This window comes from Meles meles, chromosome 15 (genome assembly GCF_922984935.1).
Source record: "Meles meles chromosome 15, mMelMel3.1 paternal haplotype, whole genome shotgun sequence".
In the NCBI taxonomy this organism is placed as follows: Eukaryota; Metazoa; Chordata; class Mammalia; order Carnivora; family Mustelidae; genus Meles; species Meles meles.
The window spans coordinates 84,580,605-84,605,720 of record NC_060080.1 but is presented as its reverse complement, the minus strand read 5'-3'; positions in this window follow the sequence as shown (position 1 = coordinate 84,605,720).

Here is a 25,116-nt window from a genome sequence, read left to right as displayed (position 1 = left end):
AGTCTCTCTGGAGCTGCACAGGGCCTCAGAGCCAGTGAAAAATTGCTTGACCCCATGAGTGCTCCCCCATGTTCTGCTGCCCCTGGATCACGATGCCCTGCCTGACCACCATCCTTCAGGGAACCAACCTCCAGACCTGCAGTTCGGGCATGCCACACCTGTACCTCAGCTTTCCTCAGGGACCCCTGTCAGCTCTATGCAGAAGTGGACCTCCCATGCCTGCCTAAAAGCTCTGGGAGCCCCTCTCCTTCTTTTCAATGGACATCGGCCCAAGGCTTTCTTGACAATTGGGGAAGGCTACCTCCTGACTGCTTCACACCTCCTTTCCTCTTCTGCCTTATTTCTCTCCGCTTACCTTTGTACCTGGGCAGACTGGAGCAACCTATCCATGGAATATGGACATGCTCTGACATCTGAATCTTCCTGGCAAACCGAAAGTAGTGTAGTGTACCACGGTGTGTTTGCAAATGATCATCCAGAGAACAAGAGAGCGAAAATCACTCCATTTTTACCTCACTCGTCATGAAGTAGAACATGATCTCCTTCTTTCCTTCCTTGACCTCCATTCCAATTTGTTTCCATGCAGTGTTCATGCCTTTGCTTCAGGGGTAGGATTTCGTGATTCCTTGCCTGCACAGAATACCCAGAGCTCATCACGAGTGCACTCCCTAGTAGCTGTCACCCATTGAACCCTTCCCCTCCACACCCCTGCTCTCTAGCCGCTCACGGCTGGTGCTCTAAATTGGAGTCTCTTTCCTCTTTGACCTATCTTTCTCTCCTCACTACATTCATGTATTCTTTCTGAAATTCCATAGAAGTCAAATGACAGGCTCTTGGTCATTTCTTACTCATTTTTCTTAGCTAAATCCACTCTAGATCCATCCATGTCCTTGCAAATGGTAAGATTTCATTCGTTCTGAACCTGGCTCCTATTCCATTGAGAATCTGCTTTGGACGCCGCACGTCCCCAGGGCCGCCCCCTGGTCCTGGCCCAGGATCCCGAGTCGTCGCGGCTCAAACACTGCCAGAAAGCTCTGCTTGAGTCATGCGCAGGCAAAGCCAGTGCCTCCTGCTCCTCAGCTTCTGGGGGTACCCTCCCTGGCGCTGGCAGATGGGGTCTGCCATGCCCCTAGGCCTGGGCCCTATCCCTCATCTGGTTTTTCAGTATTCCTTTTCCAGGGCCCTGTCCCTCGAGCCCTCCAATTTGGAAACTCTGAGTCACACAACTAGATTCCCCCTGCCACCTAGGCAGAGACGGTGCCTTTTGGAGACACTGAAAACCCTCAGAGAGAGAAGAACCTTTGTGCAACCACTGAGGCCATCCCCAATCTTTGGCACCACAGCAGTCTGAAAAGTTGGAGGCTGAGGCCCTGCCACATCCCCTCTCTCAACTCTGCTCTGGGAAATCTCTCCTCCGTATTGGGCCCCCAGGTGAGCCGCATGGTGCCAGCATGTTTTCTGGATGACTGCTATATGCACCAAAGGAGAAAGTGCTTTTAGCCAGTGCTGTATGAAGTGCTACCCTATGCCGGCCAATTGTCGTGAGCTTTCTGCCCAAAAGTATATTGATTTGGGCAGAAAGCTTGTGATAATTCGCTACATACCCTTTGTTAACTTCCTTCCAGAAGTCCCCAGAGGACTGACCCCGAATCCCACCAGATTGGCAATCCCAGAGCTAGAACCCAAAACACTGTCTGCCCCCCAATGGAAACCATGAAATTTGGAGCTGTGCAATATAGAAAGCTTTTGCACAGAAAAGGAAAGAGTCAACAAATCTCCTCCCCCAGCAAAAAAAAACAAAAAAACAAAAAGAATGAGAAGAGTTATTTGGAAATTACATATCAGATAAAGGGCTAGTATCCAAAATCTAGGAAGGACTTACCAAACTCAACACCCGCTGAACAAATAATCCAATCAAGACATATTCCAAATACATAAACAGACATTTCTCCAAAGAAGACATCCAAATGGCCAGCAAATGTATAAAAATTGTTCAACTTCTCTTGACATTAGGAAAATACAAATCAAAACCATGAGATACCACCTTACACCAGTCAGAATGGCTAAAATGAACAAGTCAGGAAACGACAGGTGTTGGCGAGGATGTGGAAAAAGGGGAACGCTTTTATACTGTTGGTGGGAATGCAAGTTGGTGAAGGTACACTGGAAAACAGTGTGGAGGTTCCTCAAGAAGTTGAAAATAGAGCTATCCTACAACCCTGCAACTGCACTACTGGTTATTTACCCCAAAGATACAAATGTAGTGATCTGAAGGGGAACCTGCACCTCAATTTCTATAGCAGCAATGACCACAAGAGCCAAAGTATGCAAAGAGCCCAGATGTCCATCAACAGATGAATGGATAGGACAATGCATTGAATATGAGACGGGCATCAAAAAATGAAAAGCTAACATTTGTAATAGCATGGATATGAGAGGTTACTATGCTAAGCAAAATAAGTCAGAGAAGGATAGTCATCAGTATCCTTCTCTCATTGAATTATTTCATGTATGATAGGCAGAATTTAAGAAATAAGACAAAGGATCATGGGGGGAGAGAGGGAAAAATGAAGCAAGATGAAACCAGAGTGGGAGACAAAGCATAAGAGACACAATCTCAGGAAACAAACTGAGGATTTCTGAAGGTGGGGTGGGGGGGTGGATGAATGGGGTGGCTGTGTGATAGGCATTGGGGAGGGTATGTGCTGCGGTGAGCACTGTGTGTTGTGTAAAACGTAAGGATCTTAAACCTGTTCCTTGAAACAAATTACACACTGTATGATCATAATAAAAAAGAAGTCAAAGAAAAAACATTTAGTATATAAATCTATACTAAATAAAGATAAATTTAAAAAAATAATGTCAGACGAGATCGGGCACGTTCAGGGTGGTATGGCCGTAGACTAAGTTGGTGGCATCACAATTCCGGACTTCAAGCTCTATTACAAAGCTGTCATCATCAAGACAGCATGGTACTGGCACAAAAACAGACACATCGATCAGTGGAACAGAATAGAGAGCCCAGAAATCGACCCTCAACTCTATGGTCAACTCATCTTCGACAAAGCAGGAAAGAATGTCCAATGGAAAAAAGACAGCCTCTTCAATAAATGGTGCTGGGAAAATTGGACAGCCACATGCAGAAAAATGAAATTGGACCACTTCCTTACACCACACACGAAAATAGACTCCAAATGGATGAAGGACCTCAATGTGAGAAAGGAACCCATCAAAATCCTTGAGGAGAATGCAGGCAGCAACCTCTTCGACCTCAGCCGTAGCAACATCTTCCTAGGAACAACGGCAAAGGCAAGGGAAGCAAGGGCAAAAATGAACTATTGGGATTTCATCAAGATCAAAAGCTTTTGCACAGCAAAGGAAACAGTTAACAAAACCAAAAGACAACTGACAGAATGGGAGAAGATATTTGCAAATGACATATCAGATAAAGGGCTAGTATCCAAACTCTATAACGAAATTAGCATACTCAACACCCAAAGAACAACCAATCCAATCAAGAAATGGGCAGAGGACATGAACAGACATTTCTGCAAAGAAGATATCCAGATGGTCAACAGACACATGAAAAAGTGCTCCACGTCACTCGGCATCAGGGAAATACAAATCAAAACCACAATGAGATATCACTTCACACCAGTCAGAATGGCTAAAATTAACAAGTCAGGAAATGACACATGCTGGAGAGGATGCGGAGAAAGGGGAACCTTCCTCCACTGTTGGTGGGAATGCAAGCTGGTGCAACCACTCTGGAAAACAGCATGGAGGTTCCTCAAAATGTTGAAAATAGAACTACCCTATGACCCAGCAATTGCACTACTGGGTATTTACCCTAAAGATACAAACATAGTGATCCGAATGTTTATAGCAGCAATGTCTACAATAGCCAAACTATGGAAAGAACCTAGATGTCCATCAACAGATGAATGGATAAAGAAGATGTGGTATATATACACAATGGAATACTATGCAGCCATCAAAAGAAATGAAATCTTGCCATTTGCAACGACGTGGATGGAACTAGAGGGTATCATGCTTCGTGAAATAAGTCAATCGGAGAAAGACAACTATCATATGATCTCCCTGATGTGAGGACATGGAGAAGCAACATGGGGGGTTAGGGGGATAGGAGAAGAATAAATGAAACAAGATGGGATTGGGAGGGAGACAAACCATAAATGACTCTTAATCTCACAAAACAAACTGGGGGTTGCTGGGGGGAGGTGGGATTGGGAGAGGGGGTGGGGGCTATGGACATTGGGGAGGGTATGTGCTATCATGAGTGCTGTGAAGTGTGTAAACCTGGCGATTCACAGACTTGTACCCCTGGGGATAAAAATACGTTATATGTTTATTAAAAAAATTTTTGGAAGGGGAGGCGAACCATAAGAGACTATGGACTCTGAAAAACAACCTGAGGGTTTTGAAGGGTCAGGGGTGGGAGGTTGGGGGAACAGGTGGTGGGTAATAGGGAGGGCACATATTGCATGGAGCACTGGGTGTTGTGCAAAAACAATGAATACTGTTACACTGAAAAAATAAATAAAATGGAAAAAAAATAATGTCACTGAGAGAAAGCAAGCAAGCAAGCAACAAACAAGCAACTAAGCAACCTAGCGTCACCACACTCCAATTTCAAGCTAGATTACAAAGTTGTTGTCATCAAAACAGTATGATACTGGCATAAAAACAGACACACAGGTCAATAGAACACAACAGAAAGCTCAGAAACATAATCATAGTACTTTTTGAAAAGTTTATTCATTCATATATTTAAGATTTATTTAAACTTAACTCTGATACAATTATTAACTCTGAGTGGGAATTAATAATATGGATGTCCTATTCCAAGAGTTGCTCCCAATAAATGCAATTATTTAAACATGCTGTTTTATAAAAATATATATTTATAAAATAAAGATGATTCAGAGTCCACCCTTTGAGGAAAAATTAAATTCACTTTAATAAACCTACCACAGGAAAGGAAATATAGGTATCCATCATCACAACTGAGAACATCACAAAAGAAGACAGTCAGCCACAAACTGGTGTCTGATGGAAGAATACAATACTATTTAAGTAGTTCTGTGCAAATGTTCAACCTGTTGAAAGCTATAGATCCAGGAAGTCATTTACAAAAACACAGATGTCAGAGAAAAGTCCTAACAAAGAGTAGAAGACATCATCAATGAAGACCACACTGCATGTATTCAGACAGGAAAAATATTTTCCCAAAATATTAACTGTAAGACCAGAAAGAAGGCAAGAAGTCAAGAAGGGAAGTAGGGAAGGAAAGCAAGGAAAGGGAAGGAAAGCAAACAAAGCAAGGAAAGGGAAGGAAAGGAAGATAAGAAAAGAAAAGAAAAGGAGAAACTTCAGAAGCTAACCCACACATGTATGGTCTTAACCTATGAAACAGCAGCAGAAAATATAAAGTGGGGAAAGGACTGTCTCTTCAGTGAACGTTACTAGGAGAACTGGACACTAATTGCAGAAGAAGGTTACTGGATCACTTTCTCACACCACACATACAAAATATGAATGGATGAATGACTTGAATACAAGAACTGAATCCATAAACTTCTTTTTTTTAAAGATTTTATTTATTTAGCTGACAGACAGAGATCACAAGTAGGCAGAGGTGCAGGCAGCGAGAGAGAGAGAGGAGGAAGCAGGCTCCCCACAGAGCAGAGAGCCCGATATGGGGCTCGATCCCAGGACCCTGGGATCATGACCTGAGCCGAAGGCAGAGGCTTTAACCCACTGAGCCACCCAGGCGCCCCGAATCCATAAACTTCTAAGAAGAAAACATAGGTACTAAGTTTCTCGATATTGGTTTGGTAAAGAGTCTTTTACATCAGACACCAAAAGCAAAGGCAACAAAAGCAAAAATAAACAAGTGGATGGACATCAAACTGAAATTTCTGCATGACAAAAGAAACCATCGAACCCTTAAAAGGTAAGCTCCACAATGAGAAAAGATACCTACACATCCTATGTGTAAGGAGGCTAATATTCAAAATACACAAAACACTCTTTCAAATCCAAACCAAAACTGAATAAAAACTGAGGAGGATATGTGAATAGATATTTCCAAAGATGGCATACAGGTGGCCAACAGACACAGAAAAAGTTTAATGTCACTAACTGTTTGCAGGGAAATAGAAGTTAAAACTACCATCAACGATCACCTCACATGGTTGGAACAGCCATCATACGAGAGAGAGACACCCAGTGCATTAAGGGTGTAGAGACAAGGGGACCTTGTGCGCTGTTGGTGGGAATAGAAATGGGTGCAGCCACTGTGACAAACACTATGGAGGTTCTGAAAAAAAATAATACAGCTACAGCATGACACAGTAACCACTCTATTGAGTATTTCTTTGGAGAACACAAAAACACTCCCTCCAAAAGAGAGAGGCGCTACCATATTCACAGCAGATTATTCACAATAACCAGACATGGAAACACCGACCTTGGGAGCCTTATGCTAAGTAACCCAGACATGGAAAGACACACACCAGAGCCTGTCATGGACATTCTACATGGAAAAATATACTGAAAACATAGATAATCAGAACAGATTGGTGGTTGCCAGCTTCGGGGTTGGTGGGGGGAAATGGGTGAAGGTAGACAAAGGTGCCATGTTTGGTGATAAAATCTGCAAGGCATGGAATGTTCTGTGCAGAATGGAGACAAAAGCTAACCCTGCAGGATGGGATACAGGCTCCCCCGCTACTTGAAAGTACAGTATCCCTAGAAAAACTTTCACAGAAGAAATGGTGTAAATGGAAAAAAAGAATGACCATTCATTTCTACAGAAAAATGAGTGAGTATGCCCAGACACCAAAAGTCACTTCTCTTTGGATTTTCTTAGGCCTCAGGACACAGCATCCTAATGGATGCCCAAAATAAATGGAGAGAAAGGACAGCAGATGCTCACAGACACAATTCAAAGTGACGGTGGCTAGATGCAGAGAGCAATGCCCAGGAAGGAGCTGGTTGGGGTTCATTCTGCCTCTGTAGTGGTTCCCCACAAACAGAAGCTGAATGCAATGCCACTTTTTGACTTTTTTCATAAGAGGGAAATTCTCTTCAGGTTTCTTTCTGATACTGGAGCTGGGTAATAACTTAGATCTTTTCAAAAAGCCAAGTGTCTTACCATGAACTTTGAGAAAAGTGGGGGAGACTTGTACTTGAAAGTTGCTGAGGGGGTAGATGTTCAGAGTTCTCCTGGACACAAACATGAGCAGGTCCACTGTGAAAGGCACCTTCCTCAGCAGGTGGAACACAGACTACCTCCTACCCCCAGAAACCTCCTTCATCTCGCTCAGGACAACCCACAGGAGCTGGGAGTTACCTCAGTTCCTCCTTTCTTGGATTCCCAATATCGAACCTATTGGCAAGGAATCCATTTGCACATGAAACCTGAAACCAGACATCTTCCTCAATTCCAGGTGAGCACACATACTTCCTCTCCTTTCCTGATGTGCTCATCTGAGAAAGCTGAGCAGAGAAGCATCTCAGGGTCCAAATCTACTTCTGACTAAGGTCCTTGGAAACAGATATCTCTCCTCCCTGTACCAGTCACCTGTGATTGACATCTGGCATCCTGTATTGGGGCAGAATGGTGCACCTGTCCCTCTTTCCTGGGATGTCATCACAAAGCAGGCATTGCTGCACAGTTTTCAGGAAGGGAAATGAAGCAGCAGCAGCAGCAGCAGCAGCAGCAGCAGCAGCAGCAGCAGCAGCAGCGGCAGCAGCAGCAGCAGTAGCAGCAGCAGCAATAGCCCTCCTTGGTTCAGTCTCAGTCTGGCACACGAGGTCTCATGTGGAATGATAGCTTCAGTGAGACCAGTGTCATGTGGTCTTGAAACATAATGTCAGGAGCTGAGATTTCAGTTCCAAATAAAAACTGGTCTCTTCCACACAACACTGTAAAGTGGAGGATTTCTCAGGGCTGTGGCTCTAAAAGAAGTCCTTCTGCTGGCTGAATGCACAGACACCAGGCAGAGGACACCTGTGGTGCCTTATCTGAGGAAGCAAGGGGCACAGTGGACAAGAATCCAGAATTCTGCCTGTGGGCTGCTTCCTACCAAGCCCCCTGCTGAGACGAAGGCTTGAGATCCAACAGGAAACAAGTTTCCTATTACATCTGCAGCAGGAGGGCTGGCTGGGAAGCAAAGACTTGTCCCTGGAGCAAGATGGCTTGTGCATCAAGAATGATGGCCCACTGCCACAGCCTCACAGTCTCCCAGCTATGATCTGACTCCACTGCCAAGCTCACATCTGCTGACACAGTGACTTCTAATATCCAGAGACTGCTTTCCACTCCAGCTCGATGCTACTCACAGAGAAGCCAACTCCAGTCTCAGAAACGTGTTAATCATTAGCTCTGGAATTCCCTGGGTTTGTCTATGCTGGCCCACCCAGGTGTCCCTTCCAGATCATTCCTCTAATTCCCTAGGGTTTCAAGCCACCTTAAAGCTGCCCTTCAAAAAGCAGGAATTGGTCCAATGAGGTAGACCAGCAGGTGAGTCTGTGTGCGGGAAACTCAGACCACATATTCCCTGAACACCAATGCTTCCAAGTCCAGCCTTCAAACCCTCACTCCCTGGGCATGGAAAACCATGTCAGCATGAACACTGCTCTTTCAAATCTTTTGTCTTCTCTTCCTTCAAATCAGAAACCAAGCTCCATCACCACTCTATTTTCCCTTCAGAGATTAAAGAAAATGATAGAATAAAGCACTCCATGTGCACAACACACGTCTACCCAAATAGAATTCCTTGTTCTTTCTCATATGGGCAGTCGTACCTTGCCCATACTAATGAGAGGCACCACAAGTTCAGTCCTCATATATACATTTGACTTTGTGTTTTTCTTTTTGATATTTGGATCTCGAAGTCAATGCCTATATTACTTTCTTACAATAACAAGAATAATAATGACATGATCACATAAAGGTCTGGATCTCCTTAACCACACAACATGGTTCTGGTTCAGATAAGGATGAAGATGCAACCTCTTGCCAGGAAGCAAAGCCCACACACTCAGGGATCCTGATACGCCTCATGGGTGATGGGTTCCTTTGCTCCATGGAGTTGTCTGAGTGCAAAGGATGCAGGTGCCCTCTGGGATTCATTCTGTTTTCTTCATAAATTCCCCAGTTAAAGTCAAAAGGGACTCACAGGTCAGGTTTCAGAGCCCAGGATGTGCCACCAAGTAAGCAGCCACACACACACACACACACACACACACACACTGCCTCCCCACCCCCCGCCAGGGAAGGCTAACAGGGGCTTTCATTCAAATGGGAGCACAATGAGCCACTCCCCAGGCTCTGAACAACCTACACTCCTCCTCCATTTCTCCACCTCATAAAGGGCACTGCACCCCATTACAGCTCTGAGGCTGTGCTTTACTTTAAAAAACAATTCCTTTTTGAACTTAGCAAACTCAACACCCAAAGAACAAACAACCCAATCAAGAAATGGGCAGAGGACATGAACAGACATTTCTGCAAAGAAGACATCCAGATGGCCAACAGACATGAAAAAGTGCCTGAATCTTTCATATGAAAGGGAAAATACTCCTTCTTGAATGCTTAACACCACTTTTCCACTTCTGCCATATTTATCTCCACTTACCTTTGTACCTGGGAAAACTGGAAGGAACATATCAATGGAATTGGACATGCTCTGGGATCTGAATCTTTCATTGCAGCTTTCTGAGGACTCCTTATGCAACCAGAAACTAGTGTATCCTGCCACAGTGTTTTTGAAAATAATCATCTACAGAATAGGACAGTGAAAATCACTCCATTTTTATCTCACTCTTCATGAAGCAGAACATGGTCTTCTTTTCGTCATTGACTTCAATTCCAATTTGTTTCCATGCAGTGTTAATTCCTTGTTTCAAGCGTAGTATTTCATGATTCCTCACCTGCATAGAACACATGAGCTCATCACAACAAGTGTCCTCCCTAATAGCCATAACCCATTTAACCCTTTCGTCCACACCTCTGCCCTCAACAACCCTTGGTTTGTGCTCTAAGGTTGAGTCTGTTTCCTCATTTGCCTATCTTTCTCCCCTCACTATGTTCATCTGTTTTCTTTCTGAAATTCGATAGGAGTCAAGTCAAGGGTATTTGGCTTTTCTTACTGATTTTGCTTAGCTACATGCACTCTAGATCCATCCTCTTCCTTGCAGATGGTAAGATTTCATTCGGTTTGAAGCTCAATCCTATTCCATTTTGAAGCTCAGTGTGGATAGATCAATAGATAGATTTATATCTTTTTATCTCTATCTATATCTATCTATCTATCTATCTATCTATCTATCTATCTATATGTATTGAAAGGACCTATTTAGCCAGAGCGACTCCATCTTGGTTAAAAGCTATTTTGTTGTTTGTGCAGTAAAACTTAAACTGATCCTGCCGCCCCCACCCCCAGAGAAACTTACTTAAAAACAAGTCTGGGAAACCAGCAGAATATGGTCGGCTAGTTCCTAATAACAGAGCCCAGAGTACAAGGCCAGGTCAGCCAGTTCCTGATAACAGAGCCCAGAATACAAGGATGAGTCAGGCCAGGTGGAGATATCCAATCAGTAAAACACACATACTTTTTCCCTAACCACCAAAGAATGTAAACCCCACTGTTTGGGCACCAACCTTGAGCACCAATTCTGACCAGAGTAATAAGTTAGGTCAAACAGCTACTATAGGGTAAATTGTAATTCAATTGGCCACCTGCATGTGACCTGACATGACTAAAATCTCATTGGCCATCTATGTGTGGCCAGACTTTTGCTCTATAAAAGGTAGTCTGTAAGATGGGGAATGGTCGCCCTCTTCAGAGGTGACCCTGACTGGTCAGTCAGTCAGTTCTTGAGCCTGTAAGATGGGGGTGGTCGCTCTCTTCAGAGACGGCCCTGGCCGGTCAGTCTGACTTCCAATGACTAACATAAAATAGAACTTTACATAACTTTCACCTTGTCTCAGTCTCATTCCCTTGGCTGATCAGTCTAACTTCTAATATTTATCATAAAATAAAGCTTTAAATAATTTTCACTTTGTCTCAGTCTCGTTTTGTTTAATAACAGACCTAACGTGTGTGTGTGTGTGTGTGTGTGTGTGTGTGTGTGTGTGTATAAATATCCCACATCTTCTTTCTCCATTCATCAGTGAATGGACATTGGGACTCCCCCTATAGTTTACTATTGTTGATAATGCTTCCATAAACATCATGGTGCTTGTACCCCCATTGAATGTGCATTTTTTTAAAGATTTTATTTATTTATTTGACAGCAAAGATCACAAGTAGGCAGAGAGGCAGGCAGAGAGAGAGAGGAGGAAGCAGGCTGTCCTCAGAGCAGAGAGCTGGATGCAGGGCTTGATCCCAGATTCCTGGGATCATGACCTGAACCGAAGGCAGAGGCTTTAACCCACTGAGCCACCCAGGCGCCCCTGAATGTGCATTTTTGCACATTTTGGGGAAATACATAGGAGTGCAATGGCTGGATCCCAGGGTTCTTTAGTTTTTAGCTGTTGGAGGAAACATGATCCTCTTTATCAGAGTGGCTGCAACAGCCTGCATGCCCACCGACAGTACAGGAGGGTTCCACTTTAAGCAGAACATTCCCTGCTTGCCATTTCTTAAGGAGGAAATGGAAAACCTGTGGGATACCATGACTCACCCAGGATAAGGCAAGCAGCTACAGAAATCCACCCCAGGGTTCCTGACGTCAAGCTCCGGGAAGCTACCAGAATGTCTATATCCAGGAGAATTCCCAAAGACTCTCATTCTGACTTCACCACCCATGAAACTGCAGAAAAAATATGGCATGTCCAACTATCTAGATGGTCCACTGAGTGAAACTAGAAAGTCCAGCTTCCCTTTTCAATCATCCAAGGTTCCTTGGAATAATTTTGAAATTTCCCTCTGCCCTCATGGAAACTCTGGATGAAAAGACAAACCCATTCAGATACATCATCTTGGACAAAGGAGAAGCCATCATCCATGTCTCTATCTGACCACAAACAGCCAAGTAACTCTAGATTCCAGCCATTCCACCACAGCCTAGGCCCAACAGAATAAACACTAATAGATGAAGGAACACATTCTATGTTCAAAACACACACAAAGTCCATTTCATCTTCCCTTTTTAATCCAAGGATTGCCTAGGAAAGAGCTGTCCTAAATACTTTCATAAGCCAGAAATGAACAGAGAAAATGGGATCCCCTGCCATGAGCTCCCTTCAGGGAAACTCAGGAACTCTGGAACCCACTCTACATTGCTGACAACTGCTTCACTGTGACTTTGTGGTTCCACTGGAAACAAGAGAAAAACCCAGGACATTTGGGGTGAAAGAGAAGTTTAACTCTTGTCCTGGAATGGAGGTGACCTTGCACCCACTGGGCCTGCTGTATTCTTTGAACACTGATGTCCTGGGACAAGCTGCATGACAGACTCAGATGCTGATTTCCAAACTTCAGGTCCCACCTAAAGCCTGTACACCTGCTCCGATTCCTGAGAGAAGGAGAGACTCATGCTTGTTTCTTCAGTGGTCATTCACTTCTTCTCAAGACGGCCAATGCCCTTGTCCTTTTTGGAGAAGCAAATAGACTCTTCCAAACAAACACTCAACTCCTCGGTTCAAAAGACACCATGCGTCGAGTTTGGCTCCCCCTGGCTCCAGACCCCCCACTGGGAGACAACTCCGGCACCATCCTGACAGCCCATTACCACTAAACCTGGGGACACAGGGCACAATGAAGAGTGGGGGCCCGGCTCCAGGGGTTTTACAGCGGTGAAACCCAAAGGTTTTACAGATGAAACCCCAAAGACTCTTCCCCCAAACTACTAGAACTCATACAGCAATTCAGTAACGTGGCAGTATACAAAGTCAATGTACAGAAATTAGTGGCTTTCTTATACACTAACAATGACAATACAGAAAGGCAAATTAGAGAATCAATTCCATTTACAATAGCACCAAGAACCATAAGATACCTGGGAATAAACCTAACCAAAGAGGTAAAGGACCTGTACTCGAGGAACTACAGAATACTCATGAAAGAAATTGAAGAAGACACAAAAAGATAGAAGACTGTTCCATGTTCTTGGATTGGAAGAATAAACATTGTTAAAATGTCTATACTGCCTAGAGCAATCTATACTTTTATCACCATTCCGATCAAAATTCCAACGGTATTTTTCAAAGAGCTGGAGCAAATAATCCTAAAATTTGTATGGAACCAGAAGAGACCAGGAATTGCTAAGGAAATGTTGAAAAACAAAAACAAAACTGGTGGCATCATGTTACCTGATTTCAAGCTTTATTACAAAGCTGTGATCACCAAGACAGCATGGTACTGGCATAAAAACAGACACATTGACCAATGGAACAGAGTGGAGAGCCCGGATAAGGATCCTCAACTCTATGGTCAAATAATCTTTGACAAAACAGGAAAAAATATACTATGGAAAAAAGACAGTCTCTTCAATAAATGGTGCTGGGAAAACTGGACAGCGATATGTAGAAGAATGAAACTCGACCATTCTCTTACACCGTACACAAAGATAAACTCGAAATGGATCAAAGACCTCAACGTGAGACAGGAATCCATCAGAATCCTAGAGGAGAACATAGGCAGTAACCTCTTCGATATCAGCCACAGCAACTTCTTTCAAGATATGTCTCCAAAGGCAAAGGAAACAAAAGTGAAAATGAACTTTTGGGCTTCATCAAGAATAAAAGCTTCTGCACAGCAAAGGAAACAGTCAACAAAACAAAGAGGCAACCCACGGAATGGGAGAAGATATTTGCAAATGACAGTACAGACAAAAGGTTGATATCCAGGATCTATAAAGAACTCCTCAAACTCAACACACACAAAACAGATAATCATATCAAAAAAATGGGCAGAAGATATGAACAGACACTTCTCCAGTGAAGACATACAAATGGTTACCAGACATATGAAAAAATATTCATCATCACTAGCCATCAGGGAGATTCAAATTAAAACTACATTGAGATATCACCTGACACCAGTTAGAATGGCCAAAATTAGCAAGACAGGAAACAACGTGTGTTGGAGAGGATGTGGAGAAAGGGGAACCCTCTTACACTGTTGGTGGGAATGCAAGTTGGTGCAGCCACTTTACAGAACAGTGTGGTGATTTCTCAAGAAATTACGAATAGAGCTTCCCTATGACCCTGCAATTGCACTGCTGGGTATTTACCCCAAAGATAAAGATGGAGTGAAAAGAAAAGCCATCTGTACCCCAATGTTTATTGCAGCAATGGCTACGGTCGCCAAACTGTGGAAAGAACCAAGGTGCCTTTAAACGGATGAATGGATAAGGAAGATGTGGTACATATACACAATGGAGTATTATGCCTCCACCAGAAGGGATGAATACCCAACTTTTGTAGCAACATGGACGGGACTGGAAGAGATTATGCTGAGCAAAATAATTCAAGCAGAGAGAGTTATGTATCATATGGTCTCACTTATTTGTGGAGCATAACAAAGAACACGGTGGACATGGGGAGATGGAGAGGAGAAGGAGTTGAGGGAAACTGGAAGTGGAGATGAACCATGTGAGACTATGGACTCTGAAAAAAAAACAGAGGATTTTGAAGGGGCAGGGGGGGTGGGAGGTTGAGGAACTAGGTGGTGGGTAATAGGGAGAGCACGTACTGCATGGAGCACTGGGTGTGGTGCAAAAACAATGAGTACTGTTACGCTGAAAAAAAAAGTCAAATCTTGAAAAAAAAATAGATACAGGGATATCTTGAGCCTGGGGAAGCAGAGACTATACAGCTTACCTCTCCATCCTGTAGAAAGAAGCTGTAGTGCCTCACCTTTCGGGGTCTGTCACCCAGCACCTCAGTGCTGACAGGCTTCACCTACTCTTCCAGCATTTTTCCCATGGCAGCTTGCCACTGCCTCCAGTGGTGGCAAGCAGCATTGTTATGTCTTCCAGTGACTCTAGCACCACAGCTCACCATTCCTTCCAGTGGTGTAAACTCACATTGCTAGGCCTTCCAGCATCTGGCAATGCAACTCACAATGCCTTCACTGGTCTCAAGCCACACTGGCACATCGTCCACCATTCCTCAGACTGCAACTCGGCACTGCCTCCAGTGGAGGGAATCCAAACTGCCTCGGCTTCCCATGCCTTGCACTGTGCCTGTTCACTGCATCCATTGTCAGGAAGTTCAAGCAGCATATCTTCCAGTGTCTCACCCACTGCAGCTTATCACTCCCTCCCTTGGTGGCAAGCTGAAGTGCCCTGTCTTTCAGCATCTGTTGCACTGGAGCTCAGCACTGCCTCTGGTGGTGGAAAGCTGAATAATGAGAGTTGCTTGATGGCATGGCAGTGGAGAATTCTGTCACTGGAAGCAGTGCTTAGCTGTATTGTAAGAGTAGCTCGGAGACGTGCTAGTCAGCTTGCAACCACTGCAGGCAGTGGTGAGCTCCATTGTGAGACCCTGGAAGAAATGGGAAAGTCATTTCCCACCATTGAAGGCAGTGGTCAGCTACAATGCCAGTGAAGCTAGAAGGTTTTGCAGTGCTCATTAATGCCATTAGAGGTGGTGATGATCTGCAGTGTGAGACAATTAATGGTGTGGCTTTGGAATGTGGCCACTAGAGGCAGTGGGGTGGTGCAGTGTGAGACCTTGGTAGAAGTGCAGTGACAGTCCCGCCACTGGAGGGGATGGCCAGTTGCAGTGCAAGGGATGCCTGATGGCTCTGCAGTGCTGCTTACAGTAACTAGTGGCAGTGTAAGGCCATGGATGGCAAGGCTATGCACCTTGTCTCCACTGGAGGCAATGCTGAGCTGAAGTTCGCGGAACTAAGAGGAGTTCCAGTGAAGTATCCCACCACTGGAGGCAGTGGTCAGCTGCCATTTGGGGCATACCAGAAGGCTTTGCAGTGCTCCTTACTTCCATTAGAGGAAGTGGTGAGAAAGAGTGGGAGATGATAGGTAGCATGGCTGTGCAGCTATGCAGCTGCATAGCTGTGCAGAGGCAAGACCCTGCAAGAGTGGCCACTCAGATTCCTACCACTCGAGGCAGTGGTGAGCTGTAGTGCGAGTTCCTGGAAGAAGTCGCCATGTCAGTTCCTGCCACTGAAGGCAGCAGTGAACAGCAATTTGAGATGCTGCAAGGAGTGGCAATCTAGTTACCTAGCACTGGAAGCAGTGGTGAGCTGCATATTGAGATGCTGGAAAATGAGGTTGTGGCGATTCTTGATCCTGGAGGCAGAGGTCAGCTGCCTGTTGCAAGGGATGCCAGGATGCTTTGCAGTGTCGCTTATGGCCACCAGATGCAGTGTTGAGATGCAGTGAAAGTCTATGGCTGGCATTGCTGTACACATTGTCTCCGCTGGAGGCAGTGGTTGAGCTGCAGGGTGGGATGCTGCAAGGAGTAGCAGTGCGGTTTCCTGCAATTAGAGGCAGTGGTGAGCTCCAGTGGGAGACACTGGATGAAGTGGCAGTGTCGGTTCCTGCCACTGGAGGCCGAGGTCAGCTGTAGTGGGAGGGACACCTGAAGATTTTGCAGTGCTCCTTATGGCCACTAGAGGCAATGTTGAGATGCAGTGCGGGACCATGGATAGGTGGCCATGCAGTGTGTCACCCCTGAGGCACTGTTGAGCTATAGTGTGAGACCCTAAAAGAGTGGCAATGAGTTTCCTTTCACTGGAAGCAGTAGAGCTGCAGTTTAAGGTGCTTCAAGGCCTGGCAATGCAGGGGTTTTGTTTGTTTGTTTTGTTTTAACCACTAGTGGCAGAGGTGAGCTGCAGGGCAAGACCCTAGGAGAGGCAGTATTCATTCCCACCACAGGAGGAGGTGGTCAGCAGCAGTGTGAGGGATGTCTGAAGGCTTTGCAGTGCTGCTTACTGTCACTAGAGGCAGTGTTGAGATGCAGTCTGAGACCATGAACGGCAGAGCTGTGAAGCTTGTTTCTACTGGAGACAAGGCTGAGGTGCACTTCGAGGCATTGGAAGGAGTGGCAGTCCAGCTACCTAGCACTGGAAGCAGTGGTGAGCTGCAGAGTGAGACGCTGGAAGAAGAAACTACGTCTTTCTTTCCTGGAAGAAGAAACTATGTCTTTCTTTCATGACACACTGGAGGCAGTGGTCAGCTGCAGTGCGAGGGATGCCAGAATTCTTTGCAATGCTGATTACCGTCACTGGAGGCAGTAGACACCTGCAGTACCAGCCACTGGAAGGAGTGGCAGTGTTGGTACCCGCCACTGGAAGTATAAGGTCTCAGTCCAAATCTCATGAGAACTCAGGCAGTTCTCATTAGATTTTTACCCAAATATCATGAGAATTCCTTCCAAATAACATGAGGACTTATTCCAAATCTCGAGAGATCTCAGTCCAAATCCTGAGAGATTTCAGAACAAATCTCATGCTATCTCAATCTAAATCAGATCAGGAGTCAAATGTATACATAAGGTCTTATATTTAAGAACAAAATGTGTTAACTTAAATAAGATAAGCACTTGAAGATAAGGAATTAAAAAGAACAGAGCTAACCAAAGCATATAAATCGAAGGCCCTGATATAATTTGAATAAACAATTTTAGAGGATAAAACAAAATAAAAAATCAAAGAGTATTTGTCAACAAGATTGTGTTTTATAAGACTAGGAAAAATAGAAAAAGAAAAAACAATATTAATAACACACAGTGGTAAAATTTTATGATCACTAGAGTTTCAAAACTAGTAACAGGATAATGTAGAAAATTATATGCCAAGAAATTGAAAAGTACATACAAATGGAAAAATTTTTTTAAGATTTTTTATTTATTTATTTGACACAGAGAGATCACAAGTAGGCAGAGAGGCAGGCAGAGAGAGAGAGAGAGAGAGAGAGGAAAGCAGGCTTCCTGCTGACCAGAGAGCCCAATGAGGGACTTGATCCCAGGACCCTGAGATCATGATCCGAGCCGAAGGCAGCACCTTAGCCCACTGAGCCACCCAGGTGCCCCTGGAAAATTTTTTGATGAACATGTTTTAAAATATAAAATATGATTTTGGATTCTATTCCCATTATGACAGAATTTGTGTTCAGAAACATTCTCCAAATGGAGAACACATAAAAAATTTACAGAAAATTAACTCCTAAATTTATGTGTAAACTATAAATATATAACAGTAATTAAAATTATAACAGTAATTATTTATAATATATATAATGTATATAATTATATATTATAATTATATATAATTATAAACTATAATTATAATAGTAAATGAATTGAAATTCTGACATTATAAAGAATGAGTATAAGAATATTAATAAGTTTTGAAGTCACTTTCACCACTTAGAGAATTTGCACATGTCTGGTGTACTAGAGTTTGAAGTTTATGGGGTGATATTTGAGGAAGAGAGACAAAGTCTGGTGGTTCTCCAAAATGATGAGCCATTCAACATGTGATTCGTCATAAATTCAATACCTCTCTTAAAGAAAATAGCTTTAGAAGTTAAGAAATGGAAAACTATTTTATCCTACATGGTACAAATATAGATATTCCAGCCTAATTTTTCTCAACAGCATTCCAAACCACAAACCTACAATTACATGTAGATATCAGTATAATTCACACAACATACATGGTGCCAAACAACAAACCCCAAATCTGCTCACCAGATTGGCAAAAATGAATGAAATTCCTTTGCACAGTAATTTAATTTAAAATCAAAACTGAAAGAATTTTCATAGATAAAATAATAAGGAATCTGTTTTAACAGTCAATTTCTACAAAACATACCATGAAACAAACCGTTGTGATGAAAAGTACAAGATGAAAATAAGAACAGAATCAGAACAGATATTACACTATTGAAACTGTAGATAATGGGAATATCATATAGAAAAAAAATCTATAATATGTCCAAAAAAACATGTTAAAACCAGACTCACAGTCTGAATAATCTTATTAACATAAAATCATCTCTATTACTGAAAAAATTGTAACATTTAGGGGTGCCTACGTGGCTTAGTTGGTTGAGTGACTTTTGGTTTTGGTTGGAGTCATGATTTCAGAGTCATGGGATTGAGCCCCAGATCAGGCTCCTAGCACAGTGGGGAGTCTGCTGGAGAGTCTCTCTCCATCTCCCTCTGCCCTCTGCCCTTCTCACTGCTCATGCTCTCTCTCTCTAAAATAAGTAAATAAGTAAATAAATAAATAATAAACAAATCTTTATACAAAATGTGGCATTTAAAAGATTATATTCCTTGGGTTGTGGAAGTGCAAAGAGATACCTAAGATGAGAGAAGGTGAGATCTCTGAGATATATGCAAGTAGTAAACATTGATTTCTTCCCAATGGCTTTGTTGAACCAATGCAAACACAGTAGTTACTGAATATTCCTTGATATGGGTAATACAAAAATATAAAATCTAGGACACTGTAGATGTGGGGAGTCTAAAATTATACCTCCATATCAAAATGGAAAGTTATATGAACAATAATTAAATTTATTGCACAGAAAGAGACAGAATGGAACATGTATATCTACAAGTTGGTGTTAAATAGGAAGAAACCCAATTTCCACTAAGAATTTATAACCAGGGGTACCTGAGTGGCTCAGTTGGTTAAGGATCTGAGTCTTCGTTTCTGCTTTGGTTGTAATCTGAGGATCATGAGATTGACCCCCATGTTGGGCTCAATGCTCAGAGTGCAGTCAGCTTAAGGTTCTCTCTCCCTCTGGTCCTCTGCTATCTCCCTCCCCCTCTATCTCTGTCTCTGTCTCAAATAGATAAATAAATAAATCATTAGAAAGAAAAAAAATCATACAAAAGAGTGACATAGGTAATATGTGACTTCACTTCCTCTAAAAAGAATGACTAACAACTATTCATGAAAGAGATGCCACTGAGAGAATTCTAGAACACAGGAGTGAGGCTTAAGCATCCCCTGAACCACAGAAAACAAGACAGACTTTTTAGAGGGATAAGGGAAAGGGATACATACTGATTGTATTGCCCCTCCCCCAGGCGGCACAGTGCCAAGCACAGGGATTTCTTCTGAGCCTACACCTCCAGTGGGAAAAGAGAGCCCAGAGGTGAAATCCAGCCCCTTCAGTGTGGAAGGCACTTTGTGAAGGCCTCTATTCTGGTCTGTTCTCACAGGAATTGCAGGGGAATCTTCAGGTCAAAACTGGGATTCTGTGACAGAGAAGGGGGAGGGGCTTCCAACAACTTGCATTCAGGCATTGGCAGACTGAGTTCCTGCCTGCAGAGCCCAAATAGTAGTTCCAATCAGTGGCTTTGCTCACCTGCAGAACCAGTCAGTAGTGCAGTGTGACCAGGGGTGCAGGTCTCCCTGATTCAGGTCCTTGAATGAGCAATTTTCTGGCCTGGAAGCTAGTCTGCCCATGCCCAAGTAGGGGACCTGAGTCATAGAGCCACCTGCTCTGAGGCATGGCTCCCTGTCCCTGGTAAATATGAGAGCTGAAAGCTGTTGAAATACTTGAAAGCTGTGTAACTCAGCAAATCTTGAGCCAAGAGGTGGATGGTCAGAGTTGATTGCCCTCAGAACAAACTCTATGGCCCTTTTTGACCAGGGAAAGTGGGGCACAGTTCAGATGAGTTAAGACCACAAGCAAAGAAACCTTGATGCACATGTGCAGAAAAACTAATCTGTAGACCAACTCATTGCTGAATCAAGCCTTGAGCTTGCCTGAGTAGGGAACCTAACCAGAATATATATCAGAAGCTGTATAACCCATCCATCAGCCCTGCTTACAGTGACACTTAACAGAGAGCACAGCCTGTGGCTTTCTCTTTTGGCAGAGCAAAACTCGTGGCCTCATCTGACCAGGGAACTCAGAGCAAACTCCTGCCTGATTCAGGTCCCTAAACAAAAAGTCACATAGGCCCTGTTTTATCCTGCTAACCTGCCAGACCCAGGAAGTTAAGTTATAGCCCCACCTATTGCTAAATACAGTACCCAGTCCTGATCTACAATTGCAGACAACTTCAGAGGCCATTCTATATTCCTAGGTGGGCAGGCAAGCAAGAAAGCAGTCCAATCCAGCTATTATCAGCAAATGGAAAAATCACACCCAAACTGAGCTTGCCCCAAAATAGGCCTTAATAGCAGGCCCCACCTGTTCAAGGATAATACCAACAGACGTGTCCGGACACCCAAACTGAGGACTATCTCTGCAGAAGCAAACCTGGAATTTCTGGAAGAGGAGCCCACTTTCTCAAATGCCCAGATGCCAACATAAGGAATCAAGGATCTCTCTCTCTCACACACACACAAGGGAAACAGGACACCTCCAAATGGAATTAATAAAACTCTAATAACTGACCCCACAGAAATGGAGATCTATGATCTGTCAGACAAAAAGTTCAGAGTAAGTTTAGTGACCTACAAGAACACAGAGAGACAACTAAATGAAATGAAGGAAATAATACATAAACAAAACAAAAAGTTCAACAAAGAAATAGAAACCATTAAAAAAAATCCCAGAAATTCTAGAGCTGAAAAATATAACTGAGTTGAAGAATTCAACAGAGAGCTTCAAAAGCAGAGTGAAACCATGTCCTGGAAGAGAAGACATTTGAAAGTATCCAGATAGGGAAAAAGAATGAAAAAGGGTGAAGAATGCCTATGGGATTTATAAGACACAATAAAAACAAACAAAACAAAACAAAAACCCAACAATATCTGCATTATGGAAATTCCATAAAGATAAGAGAAGGATAACAGGATAGAAAGTATATTAAAAGCAATTGAACTTCCCAAACCTGGGGAGAGAAATAGACATCAAAATCCATGAGGCCCAAATAGGTTGAACCTGAATATGGCTACCCAGATACACATTAGAACTAGATTTTCAAGAGCCAAATACAAAGAATTTTGAAGGAAAGGAAGAAAGGAGATAAATTACATTTAAGGAAATCCCCATGAAATGATAGATGAATTTTTCCAACAGAAACTTTTCAAACTAGGAGGGAATGAGGTGACATATTCAAAATGTGGAAACAAAAAACCTGTCAATCAAGAACTCTACACTCAGTGAAGCAGTCATTCAAAAATGAAAAGGGATAAAAACTTTCTCAAACAAACCAAAGTGAGGGAATTCAGCACTGTGAGACCTGTCTTACAAGAAATGTTAAGGGAGTTCTTTGAGTGGAAGAAAATGATGTTAATTGACTTCATAAAAACATCAGGAGACAGTGTAGAACTCCTTGGTAATGGTAAACATGTAGTCAAAGTTAAAATCTACAACATGAAAATGATGTTGTATAATTCACTTATAACTCCAGTTTAAAACTTAGAAAAAATAGCAAAAAAAGCCATAACAACAATAATCTGTTGTTAACTATATATCATAAGAGACACATAAATTGTAGAATCAATAATCTAAAATGTGAGGGGAAAGAGAAATAGAAGTGTAAAGCTTAGGGATTCTATTAAAATTGAGTCATTATTAGTTTATTATTTTATTTTATTGAAATTTTATTTAGTTTTTAATGTTAAGCAGCAATTGTCCATTTTATTAATTTTAATATATTTAACAAATGTTTTCAGAGTGTCATAACACACTGTTCCAGACACCATTTGTATCCTCTGAATTAGGAGTAGATGACCCATGTTCCAGTGACATATCAGTCTGATAAATCCTGAATAACAAATCACTTATTAGTATTTGTCAGCTTAAATATCTCTTCTCATAAAAGAAGGGCAATATCATCTGGTAGGATGGACCTAATGAACTAATATATATGAAAGAGTAATGTCTTGACCTCCTCGAGAGAATAAGTTGTAACTGACAGGTTTTTTGAATGAGTACTACTTCTCTGGCTTCCCTACTCCAAGAACAAGTATTCTGATGTCATCAATATATCTGGGATTCACTCCTTAACTTGCAACATTTTGAAGAGAACAAAGGACATGAAAATAAATGCATCCCAGAATGACAAGTTGTTATTAGTTTAAAATAGGGTGCATAATTTCAGGATATTTTATGTAAGACTCAGGGTAAGCACGAAAAGAAAAACCTGTAGTAATTACACACACACACACAAACACACACCCACAATAAAGATGTCAAGTATAGTGATACCTAAAAACATCAAAACGAAACACAAAAAGACAGTAGGTTAAGAAACAAAGATCAATGGATCTACAAAACAGAAAATAAATTAATAAATTAATAAAATAGCAATAATAAGTCCTTACCTACTAATTATCTTAAATATAAACAAATAATTCTACATTCAAATACATAGAACCGCTGACATTTATAAAAAAGATCTAATGACATGCCACCTAAAAGAGATTCATTTTAGCTTCAAAAACACACACAGACTGAGAGTGAAGGGATGAAAAAAATGTATTTGTATCAAATGGCAACAACCAAAAAAAAGAAAGAAAGAAAGAAAGTATAGGTAGCTATACTTATATAAGACAAAACAGACTTTAAAATAAAATAATAAAGAGGTACCGAAGTTTACTATGTAATGATGAAAGGATCAATACATCAAGAAGATGTGACAATTGTAAATATTTATGTACCTCAAATTGGAACATCTAAATATACAAAACAAACCATAACAGAACTAAAAAAGAAAAATAAACAGCAATACAATAATAGTTGGGGACTTTAATACCCCACTCAACAATGGATACATCATCCAGACAGAATCAATAAAGAAACAGCAGATTGGAACAACACTGTAGAGTAAACGGACCAAACAGACGTACAAAATACTCTGAGAATAGTAGAATACACATTATTCTCAAGTACACATGAAACATTTCCTAGGATAGACCTTAGGTTAGGCCATGAAACAGGTTTTAACAAATCCAAGAAAATTAAGATCTAGCAATTAACCTTTGTGACCACAGTGGCATTACACTAGAAGTCCATTACAAAAGGAAAACTGGAAAATTCACAAATGCATGGAAATGGAAGAGTCTTCTGAATGACCAATGAATCAGAGAACCAAGAATTAGTTTTTTGAAAAGATTACCAAAATTGATAAACCTTTATCTAAAATAACCTAGGGGAAAAAAGAGGAATCAAATCAATAAAATTGTAAATGAGATACAATAGATATCACAGAAATACAAAGGGTCTATAAGAGTCTGCTAGGAAGAGCTGTACATCAACAAAAAGGAAAATATAGGAATAGAAAAATTCTTAGAAACATACAACCTACCAAGATGAATCAGGAAGCAATAGAAAATCTGGATGAACAATTGCTAGTAAGGAGATTGAATCAGTAATCAATAATCTCTTCAAAAAGAAAAACTCAGGACCAAATGGCCTCACTTGTGAATTTTACCAAATATTGAAAGAAGATTTAATATTAATTTTTCTCATATTCTCAAAAAAATAAGGGTAGGGAAAACTCTCAGACTCATTTCCTGAGACAAGCATTACTTTGATAACAAAGCCAGAAATGGATATCATCAGAAAACAAACCATAGGTCAACATCCCTCATGAATACAGATACAAAATCCTGCCTGAAATACTAGCAAACCAAACTCAGCAGCATGTGAAAGGATCATTCACCATGACCAAGTGGGATTTAAACATGGAATTCAAGGATGATTCAACACAGATAAATCAATCAATATTCTATAGCACATGAATAGAAAGAAAGGAAAAAAATCACAAGATATTTCTAACACAAAAAAATGTATTTGACAAAATTCAACAGTCATTCATGATAAAAAATCTCAATAATGTGGGTATAGAGGGCATATACCTTGACATAATGAAGGCTGTATTTGACAAGCCCATAGTTAAGAGTACACCTGACACCAAAATTTTAAGACTTTCCCTCTAAGATTAGGAACAAGACAAGGTTGTCCATGTGCACCACTTCTATTAAACATAGTACTAGAAGACGTAGCCAGAGCAATCAGAAAAGAAAAAGAAATAAAATATAGCCAAATATGAAAGGAAGAGTAAAATTCTATTTGCACATGACATGATTTTATGTACAGAAAATCCTGAAGACTACCAAAATATTAATAAATCTAATCAACAAATTCAGTAAAGTTGTAGGATACAGAACTAACGTAAAAAAGTTAGTA